Here is an 11211-nt window from a genome sequence, read left to right as displayed (position 1 = left end):
TGCTTGAAAAAAATGTCACTGACAGTTGTGGGTTTTATGCAAGTGCCAGCATTAAATAGCATTATTTAAATTTGCTTCTAAATACTTGTTTGATAAGTAGGGATATGTATGATTTATTCATATCACAATTTATTGAAGCATGTTAGCTGTTTTTTTGGGGTTTTTTCTAATTTATACCCTACTGTCACTCTGTTTTTATATATGTTAGTTTAAAAAGATTTGCCCAACGTAAATAAGAACAATTACAGAATTACAGAGCCGGATTACTTCTGAAGAGAAAAAAAAAAAAATAACCATGGCTTGTATTCTCAGTGGCTATTCTATTTGACTTCATCATTAAGAAAAGTATTCAGAGCGTCTAAAGGGTGAAGAGTGGAGGAGTGTGTTTTCTTTTCGATATGATAGCTGCATTCAAGTTATTCTTTCCTTTACAATAGATTTTACCTAGCTTTATCTTCATAGGAAGCTGCTTTCAGTTGAAAAGCAGAAGTGAATAGGAGTGTCATGACATAGGATTAACAGTACAACTGGATAGTAAATCAAATGTTTGAGATGAAAAAATGTAGAATGTGACATGCATCAGGAGAATGAACCAGCAGCGTTTCGCCGAGACGAGTGAACAGATAATGTATAATTATCTGCGGAGGTTCTTGAGACCTGGACTTTAATTCAACTTCCAAAACACATGGCCCATTTTAACCAGTCAATCTCTGTAATGAATCTAATCACAATGTAAAACATTCCCAGGAACTGTGGGCCTTACGGAGTGCTAATTACAGATGAAACTAGCCTAAGCCTTAAGAAAAATAAAAGAAGGCATAAAGAAGGAAAGGCACAGTGTTTTAGCCGGACCTGTGATTCCAATTCAGGGCAATCAATGCAACTAAAGAGAGATCCAACAAGTGCCAAAATTAAAGAACAAAATTAAGATTTAAAATCTAGTCTATTTTATTATTTGACAAAAATTTAATAGCTTTACAATAAGCAGGAATGATGACTTCTTGCTCTAATCAACAACTATCATAAAGCACATATTCTTCTTCAACATGGCACTACTATCACAATAACAAACCTACACCAAAGATAAATGCATTTGATATTCCTGTATGATTTGAATGCATTTGCAACTCAGTACTTACGGTTTAAATTCAGTGTAGAGAGCAACTTGCAATACTTTTAACAGGCTCTAATCTCTCTGGTTTCAGTTTGAGACCAAGAGGCATTTCATATCATCAGCAGTGGATTTATATTGTATGCTCAGAAAATAGAAATGGATTTCCAGGGGGTTTAATTTATCAATATCTAGTCTTTACGGGAAACAGTAGTTTGCATAGGAAAAGGGGTTAAAAGAAGGTTTAAATTATGTCTCTAATATTTCCTGAAAACTTTGTACAAAAATATTCTATGCCACAAAACCCATTAAATATTCAAACTTTAATATACATTCCTCAGTAACAAATGTACAGTTAGATAACACATAAAGAATTATGAATGACTAATTATATTTTGCATATTTACAGCAAAGACAATTAGCAAATAGCTTTTATATGCAAAATAAATGAAAAAGTAATTAAGATGCACTAACTAGAGCAGCAATATCAAGTCTGTTGTCTTGTGATTCATTCCTAACAAACATAATAATTATGCATTCATTGTCATATAATTAAAACAGCTCTGTCCTTTAGAAAACTGGTTATTTACTGTATAATAACCTGAAGAGTGGCAGAAGTTCCTCATAATGGTGAGAAGGATAATTAAATATTTCTTCCTGGTGTCTGCACAGTCAGTTGAGTTTATTATCTTAAACTTGTGTGAGAAAACATTTCCTCTGCAGTTCCAAAAGCTCACCTATTCACCGTTGGGAAAGTTATGCCTTTGCCATGCCCTGCTCCCAAGACAGCTGTCCAAAACCTCCCCGGGCTCAGACAAAATGGGCACAGTATTACAACCCACTCCAGGATGAGAAAGCTCAGGGGTCCAGCCTAGGGAGGATGGGGACACTCTGGTTAGGCATGGGGGGCCCTTCTCCTCCATGCTATGACCTTGGTTGAACTTCAGTGTTGTTGCCAGAGATGGCCACATTCTTTGTTTTGTGCGTGGAGAATATTGACCGAGGTGAATGCATGGGCAGAACTACATCTTTGTAGGACCAGGTACTTATTCGTCCCACACTGCAGCTCACCGCACCTCCACTCCCTGTCTTTTCCTATTCCCTTCATTTCCCAGCTCTCATTATACCTCAGTAAAACATAATAAATCATCCAGTTTCAACTGGAACCCTTAATCACTACCGAACAGAATAGTAATATCCAGTACCATAAGCCGTCTTTATAATAATAATATAATCAAGCATGGGTTTTTTTTGTCTCAAAATTCTGTTTTCCTATAAACCTCAACTGCAGAACCCACAGAGCTGCAGTGGAGAAAAAACAATGTAATTGCTTGGCTGCATGTACGGCTGGCCTGGATCAGTAATCGGATTTCCAGGGACTCAATAGGTAAGGAGCAGGGCAGAGGGAGCCAGGTTCACCTACACAAGCAGCTGGGACAGACGGACTTAGCTTGTGTTGCTGGACAGACCTCATCCTCCTCTCTGAGCCCTTGACATCAGCTCTTGCTTCCCATCCCAGTACTCACCTTCCCACAAAGGGAAGGGATAACCATTCCTTTTAATATTTCTCTGCCAGATGGTCTTTCCTCTTTATCTCTGGGAAAACTAGGCAAGTTTTGCTGGTGGAGGGCGAACCCCCAGGCATGTATGGGTCTTTGCAAGGGGACATGGTGGGACCAGAGAAGTGTCCATGGGAAGAAGAGGACTCAGGACCAGCCTCCATAGCTCTGTGCAGAGGGATCCAGGGTGGCTCGTATTGCCTTTGGTCCCCATCACCTCACCCCTATTGCTAGGAGTATTTGCGGTATCCTGATATCCAACCTGAAGGTTCGGGTCAGATAGACCCTGCTGCAATACACACACAAGGAAATAAATAAAGGACCTCAGCTCACAGACACACTGGAAATTGCACTGTGCTTTTCACATGGTGCCCTCTGGAAGGCAGAGAATTTTTGCACAGATTTCTTAATACCCCAGGGGGGAAAAAAAATAGAGTCCCTCTGGGCTTTGTTACACAATTCATTTACTCAGACTTTCTCATCTGTTCACTTCTGTGTCAGGAATGCAGCAAGAGTTCACCTGCCCTACATGGAGGGTTCCCCTGAGCTACTCCCCTGCAGTGTGATGTATTTCTTTTAAGAATTATGCATCCTGAAGCTCCAGTCTCAAAGGGTCCCCATCCCACCCCATTTCTATTTCAGCACTTAGTGTTTAGAACAAGAAAAGTGGACAGATCGTATTTTCTATTAAATGCTACAGAACAGGTCTTAGCTGGTGCAGAGATTTCAGTGTCTTTGGGCTGCACTTACACTCCTTAAGGCTGACTTGTTGCTTAGATGGATTTCCCAACAGCTCTGTCTTTCTCTATTACCCTCTTCAAACCGATCTTAAGAATGATTTGTACTTCTGCTGAGCAACCAGGATTTACTCGCTTCCTTGCATAGCCAATGCCTAGCCCATTGCTTAAGTCAGATAAGGACGGAGGGGAAATACGCTTAAGTATAGGTAATTCAGCTGTGATCCCTTTGAGATTCTGACCCATTTTCCCAGTCCTACAAACCATCTTCACTGCATATGGAGGAACAGGGAGCATTAGCCATCCTGCCAGGTGCAGTGGCCACCCTACAGGGTGCAGTAGCCATTCTATGGAGAGCACTAGCCCCTGTGGGGAGCGTGAGCTCCCTAGAGCCTACAAGGTGTCAGGATATAGAGGTTCTGTGCCCAGCTGAGCTGCCACAGAGCTGTCAGGATGACAGACTTAACCTCCCTCTGTCCCTGTTTACCCAAAGTAAGAAGATTGTAAGGCTTAGTTAATGTTTGTAAGTGCCTCAGGGTTCTTATATGATAGGCGCTATGTACATGCAAGTGTATTATAATACATGTCATAAGAAGAATTAATAAACCATAATGTATTAATTTAAAGGTAGCAGACACTCATGCATGATAGCCTTTCTAGCTGCTTCTTTACAGGCACCCAGAAAATGACATCTAAGCTGAAAGAAAAAGAATGCAGGCAATCACTACTGGATACTGAGTCAGTAAATATCCATTATATAAAATGAGTCACCAATAAAAACTTTGATAAAATCAGATGTCAGGGAAAGGACACTTGGAGAGACAGAGTGACACATGCATTTATTTCATAAGTTATAGCACTCTTTTTGGAAACCTGGCTTTTATTTTGGGCACTTCTATTTTCTTCATGTCCTTTTAAAATATTGGGGACACCAGCAGCAGCTGGGCACAAAAACAGAAGGATGGTCCTTTTGCCTCAAAACTTCGATGTCAGACAATGTGAACCTCCAGGAAAGAACCAGGAGGTCCTCTATGACCTTATTTGAAATCAGGGTGAGAATCAAAAGCCCTTTAAGCATTCCCATAGAGGCATCCGTATGTTTTAAGCACTGGGAGAAAGTAAAAAATACACAAAGCAGGGTGGGCAGGTTTGCAATGTAATCATAGCTGCTCCTAGACCTGTTAAATGGGGGATGGCACTGAAGTAACACTGGCTTTGAGAAGCAGGATGGACTAAGATTTGCCTGTGGCCCAGATTCAGGATGGTGATGATGCACAAGCAGAGCTGGAGGATCCCGTGGAGAGCTCTGGGACCTCACTGGTGCTTGCAGAGGCATGTGCATGCACTTAAAGACATTCTCAAATGGGAGTCAAGAGGCCAAGCCATTAATAAGACAGGAGTGCTCACATTTAATGTTTTGCACATGCAATCCAAACCCACCAACAAGCTCTCCTGATAGCAGAGCTACTGAAATTAAAATGCTCCCTCTACTTTGGCAATGAGCTGTTGCACCTTAAGGAAGGAGGATGCAGCAAGGCCAGCTCCATAGTTCAGCTTCTTTTAAATCTTTGATCAAAAGCTGGTTTCTTTTACTTTTCCAAGGTGCTGCACCACCCGCATTTCTCCTTCTGCTGTAGAAGTCACCCCCAGCCACGTCCCCCTGGGCACAACCTCAGCACAGCAATGGGCCAGCAGCTGGGATTTACCTACAGTATAGGTATACATATCCCTGCTTATAGTTAGGGATAAGAGACCTTTGGTAAAAGAACAAAATGAGCTCTTTCTCTCTCTCTGCATAAAGAAAGAGAGTAAATAAAATTCCAGCAGCTACAAGCTGGTGACATTATACTGTCATAATCCAGAAATGAACATTGATTCTGAAGAAGTCGCTTCTTCAAACTTTAACGTAACAATTAAGTATTCCATTGTCATGGCTCAATTAAATGGTATGGCCTGAGAAAATTGGGGATTGTAAAGTGAGGATGGAATGTGCTTTGATCCTCTTTCCAGGGTTATTGTTTCATTAATAAATGAACATGTCATTTGTCTCACCAGAGGGAGCTCCTGCCCTCCAGGCTTTTTCCCTTTTTTGTTCAGGTTTTATAAAGATGAATTTCCAGTGCTCTGAAATACCATGGATTAGTAGTTAAGCCTGACAGCACTTCGGGGAGTAGTGGGCTTAAAGTGCCTCACACAGGTCTCCAAAGCACTTGTTTACTAATAGAGGAAATCAGCGACCGTCTGCAGCTGCTGATATCGCATTACCATTTGGAAAGACAGTAGCTGAGATAACAAATCACACAGTTTTAATAATTACTCCTGCATTCCAGTTTTTTGTTTCCTGCGTAACTGCAAAGGCTGGATTTCTTCCAAATAAACAGATAAAAACAGTATGGAACTTTTATCTTTTAATGATAATGACAACACATCATGTTTCACTAAAAGTTTCCTGCTGAATTTTTTTCTGATTTCTAGAGTTTCAATAAAATGTAATTATACTTTATAATTCCACTCTTTTAATCTTCACTTCAAAAACTATTCACAGTTAGCAAGTTTGCTAGGCACGGAGAGGGGGTGACGAGCAGAAGCGGACTTCCCCCACATTGGGCTGTTCATAAATTCTGTCTGGGGGTAAACCTGTCATTGAAACGGCACAAATTGAGCTGCTTTGCATTCAAATTAATACCTAGTTTAATTTGAATATAAAATAGCTCCATTTATGTGGTTATTAAGAAAAAGTAACAAAACCAATTGGCAATGAATGGATGTTTAAGATAGGATACGCTTGCAACCTATTTCTTTTCCATTCTTGGGGTTTTTTCTTCTTTTTTAATTCTTTGGATACTTTGGTATCAGGATGTTTTCGTATCAATAGATAAGGCTTTAAAATGACAATACCTATAAAATCCGAATGGTTAATATGTTCTCTGGGAATCAAAAAGTTCCCTTTATCCCAATAGTGAATTAGGCTCCGTGGGTTTTGTTGGAGTACATCTTCCCATCTTGTCCTTTGCTATGCTCAGAGAAAAGACAGCAATTTCATTAACAACATTTCTTGCTAAATAATTTCATGGACTTATTTAGGAAAGCAGAGAAGAGGAGGAAGAGAGGAATACCTTCCTCTTCCAACTCAGAATGTTCAGACTTAAAGGTAAGGTAAACTTTTCTCACAGCTTTTAGTTTGCTTACCATCAGCCCATGTTCCACTGGGTGATTAAAGAAAGCTTTTTTAAAGCATTACTTCAGAATGATCTTAATTGGTGCAAGGTTGAGCCCTTTCTAGGAGGGGAGGGAAAAGGTTGAATAGCCTTTTCAAGTCACATGAAAGTTTCTAGGATGAATGTACGATAATTAGATTAATAAGTAGCTTAATTTATCACAGCTAAGGATTTCAACAGCCACACATTAGAGCAAGAAAAAAAAGATTAGTGTGATTCCAGTTTGTAAAAAATTGTACTGAAACTTGATTAACCTTAAATACAAAGTGCCTTTCTTTTTGTGTGTAAATTCAGTAGTTAAGGGGAAAAAAACCACTAAAATAATCAGAAAAGTCCTGTTCCGTTCCTTTGTGTTCGCTAGCTAATGAGCGATATCGGGGTTGTACAAAACAACTTTTCCCTGCGAGGTTATTCTTCCTAGAACATGGATTTAAATAAAATCTGCAATCCCTGCCACTGTTGTGGACCCTGACGATCTGTGTGAGGCGCGAGATAACATATGCAGGGGTTAATAATATCTCTAGCATCAGCCATTTTCATTTTAAAATAAGAGAAAAAGAAGCAGCAAGAAAATAGGTGAAATATATATTCTAGCATAATGTAAAGTTATGTTCACCTTAGTCCTGGTAATTAAAGAGGAATGAACAGGAGCCTGTGTGCCAGGGAGAAGTATGGAAAACAACTGTAGCCAAAGCTAATGGCGAGTATGCAATTCTGGATGACATTTAGCCATGCAATATTCACTCGCACTGAGTACTATGTCTACGACACGGCATCATTTCGACAGCGCTCTCCATTGATAGCATCAGCCTAAAATCAAACGTGGCAAATGCAGAAGCAGAGCAGCAGCTCGGTGCAAAAAATCTCGCTTACTGATGGGAGATTCGTGTAAAATATTGCCAGACCATCCAGCTTTCCCCTCACCACCGTCTCTGCTTCCTCACAGGACAATCCCTTAATAGAGAGTGAAATCTGCTGTGCTTTTTGATGTTGCCATCCACCACCGAGGTTGCTTTCGGTGGTGTCATTATTTATCAGCGCTAACGTCAGATTTCATTAATCTAACTCCTTAACACTTGTATCACAGCAGACAAAAATTCCCAGTGCTTTTTATTAAGGCGGCTGGCACCAGGGCTAGGAAAGCCCTCCGAAAGGTCTGGAAGACGGTGGTATGGTTCCTGTCAACGCTCAACAGCCATCGTCATTTTGAGGAGGCCTAATGCAAACCCAGCAGTAGCGAGATGCGAGATGCAGCATTTGTGACTCCCTGTCCTGAATCCCTCTTTGAAAGGGGATGACAAGGGAGAAGGTTTGTTCATATTCATAGGAAACCACAAGCAAAACTACTCAGAGCCTTGAAAAAAACATTTTTTAAATTAAAAAAAAAAAAAAAAAAAAAACACAAACCACATAATGAAATAAGAGAGAGGGATGGTTTCTTTAATTTTATCTCACACTTAAGAGATGACTAAGAGCTCTAATGAAAGAGAGTGTAATTATAGCCCAGATAGTGCATATTGCACACGCCGTAACGTCGGAAAGGTTAACTCTGGCAAAGAGAGATCATACAAATCAAAGTGGCTGAGGGCACTCATGCATCGGCCTGTTTGATAAGATTGATAACTGTAACCGGTAGCTTAGGAGAATCGATTTCCACTGCTGGGGATCTCTCTGGATTCTCTCATCTTTTCTTCTGTTTATATGAAAGTGAAGCTTTAAAGATGTTTTATCATCTAATGGCGAATATGACACACAGTTACAAACGGAATCTTTTTTTAATCTCAGAATGGAAAATTTAAGCGGGGCAGTGATTCGCTTTAATTATGTATATTGAACAAATTTGAAGAGATGAGAAGAAACTTGTTTTTCAGCCCACTGAACCCAAGTGCCTGCCTGTAATCTAAAATGGATATCTAATTATTGTTTAACATTATTTATTTAGGAGGAGTTACGACCTCTAATTTGCCTTTAAATGATTAATTTAGTGTTTAAATAAAGCTCCTTTTATTTAATAATGTTTTCTTTAACCAATCTTCAGTAATGTCAATAAACTCTTTGTTTAACCTTCTTAAAGGAAACATTTTCTCAGCTCTGAGACAATTATGAATTACCAAAACCCGTATAGAAAAATGAGCTAAGTAATTATCTAATATTATTGCAGTGTGCTTAAGAAGAGAATATTCCACACCAATAACATAAGGCGGGAGAGAAGAAACAAGATTTTCTAAATATTGAGCATTTTAAGCAGTCTGCCTCTTTTTGAGGTGATAAGGTAACATGGAAATACCCCAAAATACTAATAGCTTGGCTAAATAAACTCTTCCACTTCTATTAGCATCCTTAAGTGGTACTTGGTTCAGGTCCCAGGCACAAACCGAGCAGCACAAATATCCTCACTCCGTATGCTAGAGAGGTGGTCAGATGAAATGCTGGTGCCCTTGTCCTGTCCCCAGCCTTCAGCAGGGCACCCCCACCCATGGCCAGGGTGACTTTGCACCACCACGGTGCTCCCTCGATGTCCAGGACCAGGGAGGAAGAGCTCAAACACGGGGCAAGGGAGCACCAGTCGCTGCTCCAAAACTCCGCTCCAGACCTTTGGCTATTTTCTGAAGCTGACTCACATATAGATATAATGGCACGTATATATCACATTAGAGTATATACTGGCCACCAATTTTAAAAGCGAGAGCCTTTGGGGAGTCCAAGTGTGATTGTTATGTGTTAACTATTAAGCATCATTTCTACATAATCAATTATGTGTGAGATAATGCATATGCTTTCTTCATCTTGCTTAGATCCTCCATACTTTTCTCTGAATTACAGCGGAGCTGGGAAGATCACAAGAAAAAATAGGCAGCACAAAGCCAAATTGGTGTCCAAGAGGCCAGAAAGTGTCAGGAGGAGAAAGAGGAGAGGCAGAGCTTCCAGCAGGAGCCAGATGAAACAGAAAATCCAAGAGTGGAAGAAAGTGGTGAGAAGAAGCAAGGAGAGAGACCTTAGAGGCTTCAAAAAAACCCCAGGGACAGAGGTTCAGAGGATCACAGAAGTGTTGAGGTTGTCAGGGTCATCCAAGAGCAGCTCAGTCAGGGTCAGGTACTGTGTCCAGCCTGGTTTTGAGTAGCCCCACAGATGCAGACTCCACAGCCTATCTGGGCAGCCTGAGCAGGGGTCAACCACCTTCACGGCAAAACCAGGTTTTCTTATGTTCAGAATGAGTTCCCTGTGCTCATTCATGAAATGAGGTCCCAGTCTTGGGTTTGTCTTATTACTGACCCAAAAGTTCACTGTGGGCACCAAGGGATGTCCCCCACAAGTGAACATGAGGTAGGTTCATTGTTATAGTGGGAGCAAAGCCTGAAGCTGCTCAGTAGTGGTGGGAGAACACTGGGATGGAAATGTCTGTCTCCTGAAACTATGGTCTGGAGAACTGTCCTAAGTGGGAAAAGAAAGGATGGATAGATGGGCTGCAAACTGGGAAAGGGAAAAAATTGCAGCAAGCTCTCAGAAGAGAACAACAAATATTAAGAGAAGGTGTGAGTCCCAGCCAAGCATTAGTAGTGGAGCTAAAGGAGAGACTAAGAAATATATGGCCTTCCCTTAACCACACCACTTTCTGTCTGCAGCTCAAGTGATGGGGATCTAAACAAGATCTGTAATAATTTCTAACTTGGGAAATGTGCTGCCTTTATTATGGGCAGAGTTGAAAGGGTCCTTATGTTCAAAGCTGTACTCTTGTACAGCAAAAGCAGCAGCAGAGCATGGGGGGTTTCTGTGCAATTCTTCCTTCCAGGTCTTGTTGAAGATCCCAGGCAGAACAGGATGAGAAATTGTCCAGATTTGAATGAAGAGGCTGAGCAACAATGAAGGGCAGCATGAAAACCACAGCATTGCAGATATATAGGGAAAAAGGAAAAGAAGGAAAATGGGTGTGTAATAAACACTGATAGGAGCTCTTGGGAGTAAGAAAGAAGGAGACTAGGGAGGGAGGCTGGTGATCAAAAGGCTGTATCTAAATGGAATCATGAACATGGAGGGGGAATTAAGGACATGTTTTACTGTGCAATCCTTACTTTAGAGCTCTTGCAAAGTGTGGTGGGCCAGTTTGAGGAGGCCCCAGGGGCCAGACCATGGATCAGAGCTGGTAACATGTTGCACAGAGATGTGTGCTGGCACTAATCTGGGATGCAGGAGGAGCAGAGCTATTTCGGTGTGGCTCCAAGCTCAGCTAGTAATAGGTGCCTTTCATAATGTCTGGCTCTTTCTCTGCTTTTTGGGATGGTGGGAGCCTGGGAGTGGTGCAGTGGGACTGGCACACCCAGCCAAGAGTGGAGCTCCCTGCCTGCCAGAGACTGAGGGGTCACCCAGGGGAATCAGTAATGCTGCTCCCCAGCACCCAAAAACACTCAGCGGGTCCCTGCTCTGCTCTCAGTTTCTGCCTTCCCTGACACAGAGGATTCCCCTTTAGGCTTCCTTCTTTAAAAAAAAAAAAAAAAAAAAAAAACACACAAAAAAAAACCAAAACAAAACAAAAAACTGTCAAAGAGCTTTTGACTATTTACTTTCTGAAGTTTTGACATTATAGTTTC

At 41.1% G+C, this 11211-nt stretch overlaps 1 long non-coding RNA gene across 2 annotated transcripts in view; it reads right to left on the bottom strand.

The window, feature by feature from the left end:
* Positions 1 to 11211, bottom strand: part of LOC116965622 — a 97126-nt gene that overhangs the window by 28505 nt on the left and 57410 nt on the right. The gene's annotated exons all lie outside the window — the stretch shown is intronic.

Source organism: Tyto alba, unplaced genomic scaffold (genome assembly GCF_018691265.1).
Source record: "Tyto alba isolate M040663 unplaced genomic scaffold, T.alba_DEE_v4.0 Super-Scaffold_29, whole genome shotgun sequence".
NCBI classification, from domain to species: domain Eukaryota; kingdom Metazoa; phylum Chordata; class Aves; order Strigiformes; family Tytonidae; genus Tyto; species Tyto alba.
The sequence above is the reverse complement of the archived record's forward strand: the minus strand, read 5'-3'. Positions and strand labels throughout refer to the sequence as shown.